The sequence below is a fragment of the Panthera tigris genome, chromosome B2, assembly GCF_018350195.1.
Source record: "Panthera tigris isolate Pti1 chromosome B2, P.tigris_Pti1_mat1.1, whole genome shotgun sequence".
NCBI classification, from domain to species: Eukaryota; Metazoa; Chordata; class Mammalia; order Carnivora; family Felidae; genus Panthera; species Panthera tigris.
In genome coordinates, this window is record NC_056664.1 from 95,197,354 (window position 1) to 95,214,441 (window position 17,088).

At 38.4% G+C, this 17,088-nt stretch overlaps 1 protein-coding gene across 1 annotated transcript in view; it reads right to left on the bottom strand.

Moving 5' to 3' along the window:
- Positions 1-17,088, bottom strand: part of ATG5 (autophagy related 5) — a 128,599-nt gene that overhangs the window by 54,510 nt on the left and 57,001 nt on the right. The window lies entirely within an intron of this gene.

Sequence of the window (17,088 nt, forward strand, 5' to 3'; positions counted from 1 at the left end):
ATGTTGACTTTTGTATCTGTTTTTTTTCTTAGCTTGTTTCCGAGGTTCAGTTATGCTATAGCATAAATGAAATTTCATTCATTTTTATGGCCAAATAGTACTTCATTGTATGGAGATCTATTTTTTGTTTTGTTTTGTTACCCATTCATCAGTTCATGGACATTTGAGTTGTTTCCCTTTTTTTGGTTACTATGAATAATGCTACTATGCTATGAACATTCACGTACAAGCTTTTGTGTTGGATGCGGATCTTCACTTTGCTTGGAAAACTGAGTTCTATGACAGGCTGAGTTCTATGATAACTGTTTAACTGCTGTATGACAACAATATTTTCAGAAACTGCCTAACTGTTTTCCAAAGACGATGCATTTTACATTCTCACCAGCAATATATGAGGGTTCCAATTTGTCCATATCCATGTCTACACCTGTTATTGCCTGGCTTTTTTATTAGAGTCACACTGGTGGGTCTGAAGTGGTATCCCCGTCTAGTTTTGACTTGTATTCTCTAATGACTATGTTGAGCATCTTTTGTTTACTGGCCATTTACATATTTATTTTGGAGAAATGTCTACCAAATCCTTTGTCCCCTAAGTGGGTTGTCTTTTTATTGTTGAGTTGTAAGATTTTTTTTTTTTAAGGTATTCTGGATACAAGTCCCTTGCTGATAAATCTACACAAATATTTTTTCCCCATTCTATGTGTTGTTTTTTAAGTAACTCCTATTGACTTACCCAGAATCCTACCTTAAAATTATTTTTTATACTCAGAAATTTATCTCAGAATCAGATCTCTGTAAAGCACATGAACAGTACAAGAATTTGGGATCAGCTTGGTATTAAAGCACATTCTCTACTACTAGACTCATCTCAATCCAATTTACTGCCAATCTGTCAATACTGTTTAGGCCATCATACTTCCGTAAGAGAATAAAGCTTAGATGCTTCTCGTATCCCTGTCCTAGAGGACTGTGACAGTCTCTAGGCCTTCTCTACTCTCATCCTCAACTCCGACCTGGGAGTTCACACCTTATCAGAACAGGTATGATAGGTAACTCGGAACCCAGTTAGTCCAGCATAATTTCACAGATGACAACGGAAGCCCAGGTTATGAGTTTCATGAAGAACCAAGACCAGATGCTCAGTCTTCTGATTCAAAGCCCACAACCATTTCAACAGTTGCAACCACAAAACTGCATTAATGCTAAGAGTAGCTCCTTTAACCACAGTCCTTTCATATATGAATGAATTATTCTTTCAATGCTTTTTTAAAAACACCTTTCTATCATCAAGTATCCAGAAAGAATGTGATAGTTAAATGAAATGATTCTTCACGCAAACCTGAAATTTTATGCACAACCTCATCATCAAGTCTCTAGCACCTGGGAAAGTGCAGGCATAACATATGCTCTTGGGTCAAAGAATGAACAAGAGAATACTATATGCATAGCCTTTTATTGAAAACATTTTGGGTTCCAATCCCAGGTATACAACCAAATAGCTAGGCGAGTAGAGACAATCAATTGAAAATTGACTAATTCATTTATAGATGAAATAAAGAGGTTCACTTAGTTTCTGATACCTCTTCCAAAAACAAAATTTTATAATTATTTGAGATGCCTTCTTTTATTGAAACAGAATTTGCTAAAAATCACAAGCAAAACTTTATGAGACAGAACTGGACTGTTTCTAACAGTGTTTTTTAAAGCAGTGGTTCTTAACTAGGAGAGATTTTTGCTGGAGAAATTTCTGGTCGTCACAACTGTTTACGTGTGATACTAGCATTTACTGAGTAGAGGCCAGGGATGCCGCTAAACACACCACAATGCACAGGACAGCGCCCCCCCAACCGAGAATTATCTGACCCAAAATGTCAATAGGGCTAAAGGAAGGAAAGCAAACACAAACAGTAAAAAGTACAGACAGGTAATTTAGTAAAAAAGTTTTTACATACCTATATGGCAAAAAAAAGAAACTGGAAAAAATGAACATCATTGTGCCCATTATCAACTTAATGACTCTCCGCTTCAAACTCACCCTTTCGTGGATGTCCTGCCATAATGGACACAATTGAAGTATTTCCACTCTGACAGCTACATTAAGCTTTCTCAGTAGAGTCCTAAAAGGTCACTGCCAGAGAAAGAGGTTCCTGTTTGCAGAGGCACACTGAAGACCTCCAGACCCTGTGAGCCCCTGGTTTCCTCTGGAGGCCCACATGGGTGGCCTACTTGCAGCTTCCCATAGAGCTGCCACTCTGTCTGCATGCCCAGTCCACTTGCTGCTAGTGGACTGTGCTCCAGGTTGTCCTGACTGCCCAGTGACTGCAGACTAGCTCCAGTCTGGGCAAAAGAGTGAACTTCTCTACTAGTCCAGTGGACTGATCTACACCCTTTCCAACAAGTTCTAAATCCAGCCTTGGGGAAGAGGCTCTATGTAAGTGTGACTTTCCTCCCTTAGCCCTAGAGTACCATATGCAGTTCTCTTATATCTTACAGTCACTCTTTTATCAGAGTTTAATAATTCTTCATATGAAACTTACCCTGCTTAACCCTCTGTGTGGTTTCTATCTCCTGACTGGACTCAGTCTGATACAACTATGTTTAAAAGGAATAAAGACATAATGAAAGATCTGTATTAATAGTAGCTTTTAATCTTCTTATAAAACTGTTATGTTCTTACGTAAAACAGGTATTTCCTCAACAATACTAAAAATATTCCAACCGAGAATAATCTTTTATAAGCCAAAGTTATTAACAAGAAAGATACAAATAGAAGGAATTAAAAGAAAATCAGTCCTGAGACTGAGTATATAACCAATCATCATTCACACTGAATTTTGTAATATCAGTATCTCTTCCAACCCCTAGTCAATAACTACAATAAAGCTGGAGTTAGGATGCATTGCTAACTTTCTACATAATAATGAATCAAGAACATACTGACCTGTTACCAAGCAACACTTTGAATATAACTATGCCATTAGTTATTATAATTAAGTCATAAAAGTTATTTATCAGTCATGAAAACAGTACCTACAAGTTAAAGAAGCATAATGGTCTTTATTTGTTTTTTAAATGGCCCTTATAGATAAACATACATCAATTTCAAGAACTTTCAAATTAACTCAGTTCTAATTGTAAAAGAAAACCAACAACTGCATAGTTGAAAATTAAAACTAGCAGTCACTTAGCCTATTCGAAGAATGGGAGAAGGGAAGATAACATCCTTCTTGCCAGAGCTATTATCAATATGGTAAGTCAGTTTCTGTTTTTTAAACTTAGCTTACTCATTTAGGAGGGCTACAAAATTAAGAGTCACAGGGGCGCCTGGGTGGCTCAGTCGGTTAAGCGTCCGACTTCGGCTCAGGTCACGATCTCGCGGTCTGTGAGTTCGAGCCCCGCGTCGGGCTCTGTGCTGACAGCTCAGAGCCTGGAGCCTGTTTCAGATTCTGTGTCTCCCTCTCTCTGACCCTCCCCCATTCATGCTCTGTCTCTCTCTGTCTCAAAAATAAATAGACGTTAAAAAAAAAAAAAAAAAAAAAAAAAAGAATCACATAACTGAAGGACTGTCTTACAGAAAGTGAATCTATTTTCTAAATAAAGACATTAAAAATAGAATTCCTCAAGATCCTGGTGGCCACCAACTTTTCTTTCTTTTTACTGAATTAAGCTTCTACACTGGTCTTAGGAATTTTTAAAAGTTCAGGAAAAACATTTTTTATTTTATTATTTTTTTAATGTTTACTTATTTTTGAGAAACAGACCGCAAATGGGGAAGGGGCAGAGAGAGAGGGAGACACAGAATCCGAAACAGGCTCCAGGCTCTGAGCTGTCAGCACAGAGCCTGACACGGGGCTCAAACCCACAAACCATGAGATCATGACCTGAGCCGAACTCAGGCTTAACCGACTGGGCAACCTACGTGTCCAAGAAAAAAAAACATTTTTTAAATCAAGTATCTCCTTAAGAACCTTAAAAAATAAAGTTTCGTATTCTTTGTTCCTCACATGGGAAAAACTATAAGAAAAAGTGGCAGTTTTAAAGGTTGTATCTGTTCTTCCACTTGAGCTTTATGAGAGTTAAGAACTCAAGGCAAAATAAGTTTTAACATTCTAATGTCACAAATAATGTGTGTGTCTTAAAGCCCCCCCAGAGACGTGGAGGGCATCTAAGGGATTGCTATTCAGCCTCGATTCAGCAATATGGTATGGCTGGCTGGGACCCTCACACTATCGGCAACGAGTGAAATGGCCTCCACCTGCATACACTATCCACTTCCTAGTCTTTTAACATCTGTGATGTCAAAAAGGACAGACTTACAGCATCCCAAATAAGTGTCAGATCATCACAGCACATAAAACACAGACTTTAAGCTTTTCCTTGAAGAGAAAATCAAACAGTGGAAAATCACAGCTTCACAAAATTATGCACTTATCGACAGTATAATTCAAATCAGTACTACAAATGGCCTTGTAATACATGTAGTGTTTTGACCAGAGGCTTTCAAAATATGTAACAGACAGTATATCCAAGTATAAACCTATTTGAATTAATTTCTTCATATGGAATATGGAAACACATTTGTAAAGCAAAACAAGAGTGGAAAAAATTAATAATTACCTGGTAGGTTGCCAAATACATGTGCATTAAATAGGTGACCAGTATCTTGAAACTCATTTGTCTTCCAAGTCAAGTCAAATTAAAAGAATCCTGGGTTAACAGGTGTTTGGCTGAGCCATGGCAGGGAGCATCTCTCCACAGTAACACATCCACTGGTGCTTGGATGCTACTCAACACAATTTCTGTGAACCTTTCTCTTTGAGGTTTAAAGGTCCTGAGCTAGATCTGGTGAGGAGGCCCTAACCAAAGCAAAGAAGCCTTGGAAGGCCTTCACGGTCCCTGAGAATCCATCATGAAGACAGACAACAGGACCAGATGGCTGGCGCTGCATTAAGGCTGAGAGGAGTGCTGGTCCTGGAGAAGGCTAATCCCTAATCCCACACTGAAACACCCATCTTGGCAGGAAGACTGTACCCTAGGGAATTTGTTGTTTGAGTGAATCAAAAGAGTAATAAAACCTGGATCTCAGGAAAATTTCAACCAGGACTATCAACTGTCTTAGAATAAACTGTGAGGAGACATGTTCTCTGCTCTACAACAGAAGTGCTACTGTCTAGGCAACTGACAACAAGGAGGGTAATCAATACATATATATTGACAGCATGATTTCTTTTCTCTGTATTCACTGCCACAACTTTTCATAAGCACTGTCATCTCTCACTGAACCACTGTGACTGCCTAATTGGACTCTGTCCTTCCACTTGTATCCCTGCTACATAGCATTCACAGTGGTTTTTTAAAACATAAAGCAAATCACACGAATAATTTTCCAACCATGTTTCTAAAGGGCCACAAGGAACAATGCTTTATGACATACTTTAACAATACGGTTTGTGAAGTACTAGAATCATTACTTAAAACTCCACTGAACCTCCTTATTGCCTGCAACAGGGGCAGACTGCTCCCTGCCCAAACTGAATGTGAGCAACGGTAACATCTTTCCCTCTCACCCCCTGGCAACACAGCCACTCCTGAAGTCTTCTGAGATCTCACTGCCCACCAATCTGTTTACTTACTCAGCTTCAAGTCATGAGATTTTTCTTTTCTGTCCCTAGAAAACACCAAGCATGTACCATCTCATAGCCTGGAATCCTTACCTTTCTAACCTTCACATATGAGCTGCTGCTTTCTCATCATTCAAGTCACAACAGAAGTACCACCGCCTAAGATCCCCTCAATTAGAACTAAAGCAATGTTCTATTTTCTCTCTAAACACTTTTCACTATTTAAAACCACCCAATTCACATGTCTATTACTTCTTGTCTCTCTCCCCCAAATAAAATATAGGTTCCATGAGGGCAAGGCCTTTTGTCTTCAGCTCCAGAAAGTTCCTGGCACAAAGTAAATGCTCAATGTTTAAGAGACTAAATAACTATCTGACTGACTGATTTAGGGGAATGGGGAACAATAAAAAGAAGGAATCTTTAATGTAACATAGCATGGTGGGAAAAGCAGACACTTGAGCCACACTGCATGGGTTTGCCCCCTAGCTTGGTCATTTAATAGCTGCAGAAGTTTGAGCAAGATACGTTCAAACTTTGTTTTCTCATTTCCTATGAATGGAACTGCCTGTAAAATGAAGGCATTAACCGTACATATTCATAAAGGCATTCCAAGACATAAATTAGTTAATACATGCAAAATACAACAGTATCCTGCACAAAGTAAGTACTACATTTAAGTGATCTCTTAGGCTGCTTCAGAGTCAACAAGAGAAGACACTGAGCTTCCAGATTCAGCAGCAAGGTGTGTGAAGTGTCAAACCCAGTATGGGAAAATGGTTCTGCCAAAACCCCATCATCACAAGACTGCCGGAGCACTCAGTCTGTCTCAGGACCAGGAAGTTCACACCACTCACATCCAACTCTGTGTGAGTGCTGCCTCCTGGAGTTACGCAACTGAGTGGCCTTTGCTACCCAGGTGGGGGATTAAAAGCCATAATACAATCCAGCTGTAACACTTTATAATACCAAATTCTCCTCATGACCCCTTTTGCTTCCTCCAACCATTTCTGCTACCATGTAAGACCTATCTTCTCACTCTACGGAACAATTTAGTCATCATTCACCTTCCATCAATTTCAAGTGCATTAATCTCCAGCCATATCATAAAATGGTGGTGGGGACAGGAACAGTGGTCCAAGAACATCTAGGTAAACATCTAAGTCCTCAAGTCTTAGCAGGTCAGTCAGAGTTCTACCTCTACTATCTGTAAGATCTAATAACAATTCCTCCTCATCCCTCCTTCTCCTAACATGTCTTAAAATATTATGAGAGAGGGGATAAGCATGGTGGGGGGAAAATGAGGTTTCTCGTTAATCTGGGAGGATGAGAGACTCAGATTTGTTATACTTTACAGCACAGGTCTATAAACAGAGACAGAAAAAACTAGTTACTTTAAAAATGGCTTAAAATATGCTGGAAATTAAAGAAAACTAATCTTACTAGGAACTGGAAAAAGCAGACTGTAAATTTTAATTTCAACATCACAATAAACTATAACTGCAGGTTATAACATCTCTAATGTATTCCAACAGTTAATCCCAGTAATTGACTTTATTCTTAAGTAGACAGAATTCAATAACTGTATTCTGGCCAATTAAGAAAGTTTATTTCACATTTATTTTGAAATTGGGCCAATGATTACATAAAAGGGACTGAAAACTCAAAAATTTCATGATGCTAAAAAAAACTTATTCTATGTGCTCATGTTAAATATAAAAAAAAGAATGATCTTCAATTATAATTAAGTCTTCATTTAATCTAAAAGACAATCTTTAAAGTAGCTTGTTTGCCAGAGATTTACAGAGCTGTAGCACAGTGGTAAGCCAAGAGTAATTAACTAAATGCATCCCTGTGTAAATCACCTGTAGATTTATAACCAATAATCTGATTTATTAGCTTTCAAAGCTACTGTAAATTGAGAAAATGTTCTTCCTCTTAGGCTAAATTAAAACTTAGCACTTTCCTAAAGTCAGAAGGCCAGAAACAAAAACAGCAAGCTCATTTTCACTTCAGAGAACACACTAAAATCCTAAGACAAAATCAAAAATCTATTTTAATTTTTGAAAGACTGGCAGAGAAAAACATACATCCATTATGTTCACCATATCTGTGCAATGTTTACTACACAGGATATTCTGTCTTTATTCTAATGCAAATCCTTTGTGCTTTTGATGAGAAAAATTCCATTAATACTCACTGACAACGAAAGCTTTAAAAAGGTGGGGGGGGTAGTGGGGGACACCATGTTCAATGCAACATTCCTCAGCTTCAGCTGCTCACTTCGATCACCTGGGTTTACAAAACTACAAATGTCAGGGACTCACTCCAGACCACTTATTTCAGATGCCCTGGCAACTGTAATTTTTGGAAGCTTTCAGATGATTCTAATATGAAGCCAGAGTTAATAACCCCCAGATGTAATGGAAAATACAATCATTTTAGAATCAGAGGTCTAGGTTCAAATCCTTGTCCCATCTCTTACTAGTTCCGTGAGCTCATTTCCTTCTTTTCAAAGTTGATAATGTTTACCTAATTCATGTGAAGAATTACTGAGATACTACATGTAAAAGTATCCAGACCTAGGACATCACAAGAGTTTGGTAAATGTAATATAATTCCAGGTAAATTCTGTTCTATTTGAAAGCCATCTAACCTCTCAACGTGAAAAATATCCCTTTACAAGAAGTTCCTAACTTGCAAATGGTTCATTCTACGAGTCTCCAGTTTAATTCTAGGCATGGAAGAGAAAAGAAAAGGTGACACAGTGCTCAAACAAGTTTTTACTCTGTAGCATCTGCACAGAGTTAAATCTATCAAACTATCTGCTCCTATCTATGTACTTCATTAAGTACTGAAAGCTGTAAAGAATTTTAAAAAAATAAAATAAGTACACAATAGGTTCTGTCCTTCACTTAATATGTAGTTGGAGAAGCCAAACTGACACATGTAAAATTATCACAACTTCTAACAGGTCTGATGTGTCCTTTATCTTGCACTGGCAGTGCTTAAGGGCCCAAGTCCTCTCCACCCCAACCCCATGTCTTTAAAAGGCAGATGACCACGTGACAGACACGTAAGTAAAAAGCATGCTAAAGGCAGGCTGGTAAAGAAGCGGTATTAGGGGCGCCTGGGTGGCTCAGTCGGTTGAGTGTCCGACTTCAGCTCAGGATCTCACGGTCCGTGAGTTCGAGCCCCGCGTCGGGTTCTGGGCTGATGGCCCAGAGCCTGGAGCCTGCTTCCGATTCTGTGTCTCCCTCTCTCTCTGCTCCTCCCCTGTTCATGCTCTGTCTCTCTCTGTCTCAAAAATAAATAAACGTTAAAAAAAATTAAAAAAAAAAAAAAAAAAAAAGAAGCGGTATTAAACAACACAACACACTGAAGTAAAGCTAGAGTGAAAAGTTGTGGGTTCTAATTATAGTAAGACCTCAGAGATGGGTTTATTAGTAAAAACATACTTGCACAGAATTTAGCTAGGGTTTTAAAAACATTAAGAAAATATTAAAACCCTATATGGGTTTCATGTTGTCTGGTGTTCATAGCAACTTACTGAATAGTTAACCTCATTTTACACAGGAGGAAACTGAGGTTCAAAGCAAGTAAATTATTTACCTGACATCATCCAGCCAGTAGACTCTCAGGGATACAATACCATATCACAGAAAACTTTGAGTTACATTTCTATAAATAAGAACACTGCTTGCTCGGTACTCCAAGTTGAGTATATTCAATGACCTATAATTAACAGGAATCCAGGAAATTATTAACAAATGAAATGTTTATGTTATCAAAAACTCCAGAGTTTTTGATAGACTTCAAAGTTTCAGAGTTTTGAAAGACTTCAAAACTCATAGAAGTGTCAGGTATAATAGTTTAACAAATCTTGTCTCCTTTCACAGTTACAGATGACAATACTGAACACTTAGCAGCAGCCAGTGCAGAAATAAATACTATTTGCTTCAACATGTTCATGAAGGCACAATTTTTTCAAAGAATAAGGAGATATGCACTGTGATAACCAATGGAAAATGTCACTCAATTAGGAACCACCTCCTAAAAGAAGACAAGGACAATGATGTCTGAAACTGGAAAATTCAATCATAGTTCAATTATTAGCTACTAGGATTATTCAGGTGGCATTTAATACAAAATTAATTATAACTCATTCATTGCCAAAACAAAGTTGATTCCTAACATTATATACATACCTTACAAAATAGGGTGCACCTAGTATTTTATACATTTTATTATGTCCTATAATGAGTTTAGTTTGGACTAAATACTATTATTTTAAATGTATTCAGTAGCTTTTAGTGACAAGTCATATATATAATGTACCCTACAAGGCAAACAAATTAATCAGGATTTCTAAGAATCCTAAGGGTAAAAATGAGAATAGTTACTAAATGTGAAATTATTCTAGCAGTGTTTCTAAACTTACTGATTTATAAATCAAATATTTAAAAAAAAAATTTTTTTTTAACATTTATTTATTTTTGAGACAGAGAAAGAGCATGAACAGGGGAGGGTCAGAGAAAGAGGGAGACACAGAATCTGAAACAGGCTCCAGGCTCTGAGCTGTCAGCACAGAGCCCAACGCGGGGCTTGAACCCACGGACCACGAGATCATGACCTGAGCCGAAGTCGGACGCTTAACCGACTGAGCCACCCAGGCGCCCCTATAAATCAAATATTTAAACGCCATATGGTATTCTTTTGAGTGTAGTAACACCTGAAAATAAATTATTATAAAAATATGGGTGAGAAAACTTCTAAGTTTAAAGTTTTTCCCCTTAACTCAATAAGGTTATGGAATTGTCTTCTTTCTCCTCCTACTTCCTAGAGATTAGAGAGCACTGACTGCTCTCTCATCCAACCTCTCCTTACATTTTGAGTGGACAAATATCAATACTTTTTATCTTGTAAAAAAATATGTAAAAGATGTTTTCTCAGAGTTTTTAAATCCTACATACAAATAATTTCACCTTGGGGTGCTTGGGTGGCCCAGTCGGTTAAGGGTCCAACTCTTGATTTCAGCTCAAGTCATGATTTCATGGTTCGTGAGTTCAAGCCCCACATCAGGCTTGGCGCTGACAGTGTGGAGCCTGCTTGGGATTCTCTTTCTCATTCTCTCTCTCTCTTTGCCCCTCCTCTGCTTGCTCTCTCTTTCACAAAAATAAATGAACATTAAAAAAAATTTTTCACCTTAAAATAAATGAAAAAAAAATGCTGGCTGACAGCACGATACTGTAGGGAAAAATCTGAGGTGTATATTAACAAAACCAATAAGCTAGTTTAAGAAAAAGAGCCATGTTTTTGTGGCTCTTTTTCTTGTTTAGCTTTCACTATGGCTTAAAGCTATTCAAAATGAAGTATTTTTGGTTAAATATTTTATGAAATCAACTCCAATTAAAAATACGGTTTGGGGTATTTTATTGATATCCGTCTAGTGAGAAAGAAATAAACTATATGTCAAAAAAGCCCAGGTATCAAGGATAGCCTTAATTCTAAAGGGACCCTGTGGCAAGAAATGCTTATTATACAGAAAGATACTCTGAAGATAATAATCAGGACTTGAGGGAACACACTGTATCTTAGATGAAAAAATTTGTTTATTTTGCACTCACTTTTTAAATTAACTATTTCTATTCTAGTTTTGGGGTTAAAATCTTGCAACTCTCTGCATACGAATTAAAATACTGGCATGGTTTAATAATTGTAAATGTGATTTTCACATAAAAGAATTTCTGAATCTTTGACAGTTTCTACAGCAATCAAAGAGAAGAGACATGAATAATAAGAAATTAGCACTGCTGTACAGCTATAGTCACTTCTCTGGTTCAGACAAGAACATCTCTAATATACAGAATTCTGACATCCAGAAGTCATTACCACAGTCACTAACCAAAACTGGTCTGCATTGGCAGACACAGAGTAAACAGAAGGTCAGGGGAGTGGGGAGTGGAAGAGTGGGGGAGAAGGGGCTTGAAATTCTGAAATTTTCAATAAAGTTAATGTCTAGGTCTTTGTTAAAAAGTTTGGGGCGCCTGGGTGGCTCAGTCAGTTGAGTGTCCGACTTCGGCTCTAGTCATGATCTCGCGGTTCGTGAGTTCGAGCCCCACGTCGAGTCTGAGCTGACAGCTCAGAGACTGGAGTGTGCTTCAGATTCTGTGTCCCCCTCTCTCTCCGCCCCAACCCTGCTTATACTCTGTCTCTATCTTTCAAAAATGAATAAACATAAAATTTTTTTTTTTTTAAAGTGCATGAAAGAGGTATCTGGAAACAGGTAACACACTGGCCAGTAGCAATTACAAGTTGTTAAACTAAAATGTAAATCTGGCCATCCAGACCCTACAAAGATAATGAAGGAATGGATCAGAGACTAGGTCGATTTAAATGAGAGGGAAGAGAGAGGAAAAAAGGGCTAAGATATGCAGAACTAGATCAAGTGCTACACAGTGGAGAGGGGGATGAAAGGAGGCAAAAGAGGGAAAAGGAAAAATATAGAAGACACATTATTTAAAAAAAGTCAGCACTTCAGTCTTACTGAAATGAAAGCATACTATTGATTCATTTGTCACTTAACAGTCACTACAGCAAAAATACAATGAGAGCCATCCAAAAACACGTAGGGCTAAGCTTACAATAAGAAGTTCACATGGTTAAATTTATAGATAAGAAGAGTTAACTGGTTAAAATATCTTTAATTCACTTATATGCCAAATTCCTTTTGTTCCAAATATACCCTAAATGAGTCCCTGTAACAACTGAGCATAATAGTTCTCAAGGGTTGGGCTGGTGAAACAGATGAGAAACTTCATCAACGGGTTGGCCCAGGCTATGAACCTTCAAACATATCCTGCAAGGCTGCTCTGATGACAATGATAATTCATGTAAAGTACCCAGCACAGAAACTGGGTATTCCACAAGTGGTCACTGCTACTCTGAAGGAAAAGCAGTGGTATCCATCACTTCTCTCTAGAGCAGTAGTTCTCAAATGGGTCAACTTTGCCCCCAAGGGAATATTTTGCAATGTCTGGAGGTATTTTTTAATGTCATGATAGAGAGTGGGGAGTACTGTGTTACTGGCATCTAGCGAGTGGGGAGAAAGACCAGGAATGCTGCCAAATGCTCACAAATGCATAAGACAGCTCCCTCCCTGCCGCTGCCCCAACACCAAGAATTATCCACTCCAAAATATCTATAGTGCTAAGGCTGAGGAGTCCCACTCCAGTGCAGTGGTTCTCAAACTTCAGTGCATCACCATCACCTAGAGGGCTTGTGGATCCATAGACTGCTGGGACCTTTTGTTGGATCTTAGAGTTTCTGATTCAGTTGGTCTAGGGTACGTTTCTAATTAGTTCCTAGGTAATGCTGATGCTTCGGACCCAAGTGTCTACACTTTGAGAAACAGTACTCTTAAGAAAAGTGATAAGGACAAAACAAAAAAATGTTAGGAAAGTAAGTACCTCTGGGTTTTCTGTTCTCTTAAGTCATGAAATATCTTAAGTTTCAAAATAAAACATTCACTTAAAAACAAAATAAGTTGAACTATATATGCACATATTGTGTGTGTATAAATTTTTTCCAAGAGAAACCATGCTGTAAATTCAAATAGTAATGACAGGTCATGGCTCCAACAGTGAAAATCATTTATGAGACAGATGTTTGTTTGCATTTCCTCTACATGGTGGAGGAAAAGCTTCTTAAACCTTTCCACACTTACATTATAGGAAAAAAATGATAGTGTGTTAGCAGGTATAAATTTTTAGAAAGTTTTTTAACTGGACGAAATATAAACAAAAGAGATGATAGAGCAATCATTTCATTGTAGATGATTTGAAATTATACTTAAAAGCGCATTAAAAACTAAATTTTTGTGTTCCTATAATGCTAGGAATTCACTAAAACATTTTCAATTATTATTCAGAGTTTAGATAATTAACCTAGTCATATTGATTTATCATATATCAACTGCATCTCATGTATTCTCTACCACCAACGAACGCTGGGACAGATGACCATTCACTGTTATTAATGGACTGTTGCCAAAAACTTTTGTTAGGATTATCTGTAGGATATTATGAAGTAACTGTCTAAATGTTTTCACCAAGTTTTATTATTCATGATGTTCACTGCCAACACTACCCAAAGAACTGTAAGAGGCTATGATCCAAATTATTACCAAATGTATTTATTCATTGGAATCATGCAATTCCTTGAGTAATCTTTCTCCAAAAGCCTAACAAAGTATCTGTATAGCTTTATATTAAAACGCAAATACAAAACCTTCTTAGATTTCCATCATTATTTTTAATTGCAGAAAGTAGAACACTGAGAGACTGATTTAAAAGATGTAACATAATAGAGTAAAAAATGCCTGACTTAATTGAACGCTCAAGCAGGTTACAAATTTGCTTTAAGCAACTTTCTCACAAAGTTGTAGATTCTGGAATGCCACACACACAGCTTTAGGCTGAACTTACCCACCTTACTGTATGGCGGGCAAAATACTGGAAATGACAAAGTCAGCTGTATGCCAAAAGGAAAGCACACAATGGTTAGTGGGTATAAAGAACTGCCAAACATCAGGAATACATGCAATTGCTCCATAGTTCGCGGCCATGTATCACTGGGGACACTGACTTAAAGGACAAATAATAAAGATGGCACCTGTAAAAGTAAACGAGTAGGAAATGACAACCTGCGGCATTCAATGCAAACTTATTAAGCCGTCTCCATCCACTGCCACACACGCACAGTAGCAATAACTAACTCTAGCAATAGCTAATGCAACACAGCTCCACATGAATGTCTCAGAGACATCTCAGATTTTCAGCCTCAAAGCTGACCTCCTCAGTTAGGGTTGGTTCCCTGCCCCAAACCTGTTCCCCATCTAGTTATTTCATATCACAGTATAAAGCAGCACTATCCATCTAGCTGTCCCAGTCAGAATCCAGAAATGATTCTCTCCCTTTTTTTCACCCCAACATTACAGCCAATCTAACAGATTCTGTCCATTCTACCTCCAGGATAAACGCCAAATTTACCGGCTTTTCTCCATTTCATCTTATACCTGGACCTACTACTACAGCCTCTCCACTTCCAATCTTGGCTCCTTCTTTTCCATCCTCCATTCAGCAGCCAGAATGTTCTTACATCCTCTTTGTATCTCATCACTCTCCCGCTTAAAAATTCTCCAGTGACTTCCCATCGCAGGTAACATCTAAATTATTTTCCTTGGCCTATACAAGGCCCTGCATCATCTAGCTCTTTCCCATCTCTCCAACCCCACCTCATGTCACCCTTCCCTCATGGTCACTATTATCCATGACACAGTGGCCTTCCTCCAGTTCCTTAAAACATACCAAACTCTTTGTTGCCTCTTGTCCTTGAAGCACGCTATTCCTGAAGTGGCAGTTCATTTGTCCTCATCCTTAAGACTTCAGGTTAAATATCATCTCCTAAAAGTGGTCTTCCCTAACCACCTTAATATAAATAGGTCCAATCCCTCCCGGTATCCATTCTTACACTTTGTTTATTGCTTTCAAATAGTGTAAAATCAACTGCCAAAAGGATGTTTTGTATCCCAAGAGACTTATGAAAACAAGTAGATACAAAAGAGGGTCATTTTTGCTACACAGAAAAAAACAAAAGTGAGACTATAAAGGTAGAGGGAAAATAGACAAGAAGGCTAGAGAAAATGAGGTATGCCAGAAAAAAACCCTTACATTATCTGTAATTTCAAAAAGCTACAAACAGGATTATATTCTTTGAAACTGTCCAGCATTCTCTCACCTCAGGGCCTTTGCCCTCGATGTTCCCTCTGCCTAGGGAGGTATTAACCCCAAGATAAAGCATAATGCTGCTTTGGATCTTTATTTAATGTCACCCAATCAGTGACACCTTCCACAACCATTGTATTTAAAATAGCAACGCCCTATCCCCACACAGTTCTCTCTCACCTTTCCCTGTTTTATTTTTCTCCCACAGCGCTTATCATCATATGACACATGAAGCATTTTACTTATGTATATATGCTTCTTGTCGGTCTCTCCCACTAGAATTGTGGCTGCATAAGGGTAGGAATTTCAGTCTGTTTTATCACCAACATAGATTCACTAACTACTTGTTCAATGAATTAGTGTGAAAATGATACCCATAAAATACGGACCAAGTTATATAGCAGGAATTAATTCGTTAACCACACTGCATTCAAAGACATGCCTCTGAAAAGAAAATCTGTTATAGTCTTACTTAAAATCTTTCAGTGGTCCCCTATCTACCCCACCTCACTCTCTAGGGATTAAGTTCCGTATCATTAAAATAGACTATAAGGTCCTGAATAGACAGGGTCTCGGCTAACTTGCACTGTCAGGTCTCTGCCTAATTTGGACTGTTACCTACTAGCCACTCTCGGTCTTGATCACCATGCTCTCATCAGAATGGCCTCCCTGAGCTCTCAGAACTTATTAAGCTCTTTATTGCTTCTCTGCCCAACCCGGTCATTCCCTGTGCCTGGAACACTTTCATCAAAACCACCCTGCTTTCTATCCCTTCCTCTTTCCTCCACAACTCAAGTTATAAATGTGATAATTATTTAAAGGCTATCTGCTTAATGTCTGGCTCATCTAACAGACTGTAAGCTCTGAAGAAAGGACTCTGCCTGTCACATCCACACCAGGGGCCCCTATGCCTAGTGCAGTGCCAGGCACATGACAGGTTCCTGTAATTGGCTGAACCAAACTACCAGGATCTGGGCATGACTCTCCTATAATGAATGTTGTTTGCATGCCTTCATTAAATATCAGAGTATAAAATCTATGAAGAATATAAATCTATAAACAATATTTGTGGCACTGCATGAAAGGATAAAAATTCCTATAAACTGAACGTGGGGGAGGGACGAGAAGTAATAGAGGAAACAGATTGGCCACATATTAATAACTGCTGAGGCTGGGTGACAGGTATGTGGGGGCTCATTATACTATTTACTCTGCTCTTATTTACACAATGTAAACTCAGTGTTCTCACAAGTGGTAAAAATCTGAATTTTGCTAAAGACAAACAGAAAGCTTACCAAATATCGACCTCTCGTTCAGACAAAAGGTGCAAGAGAAGTACTTATGCCTCCTATTAGGAACCTCCTTCCATATCACCTACACCTAGAACAGCATCTGACACTGTAACAACATAGAAATTGAAGCTTCAAGATACAGAGCTCAATCTTAAAATCTCTTCTCTCTCTGCTTTAGTACTCTTTCTATGACACCACACTTATTTCTGGAAAGTTACCTTCCACTCAAGTCTTGCTTCAAAGGGACAGGGAGGGAGAGGGAAGAAGGGAAAAGGGAAAGAGGGGAAGAAAGAGAGGGGGAGGGGAGGGGAAGAAAGAGAGGGGGAGGGGAGGGGAAGAAAGAGAGGGGGAGGGGAGGGGAAGAAAGAGAGGGGGAGGGGAGGGGAAGAAAGA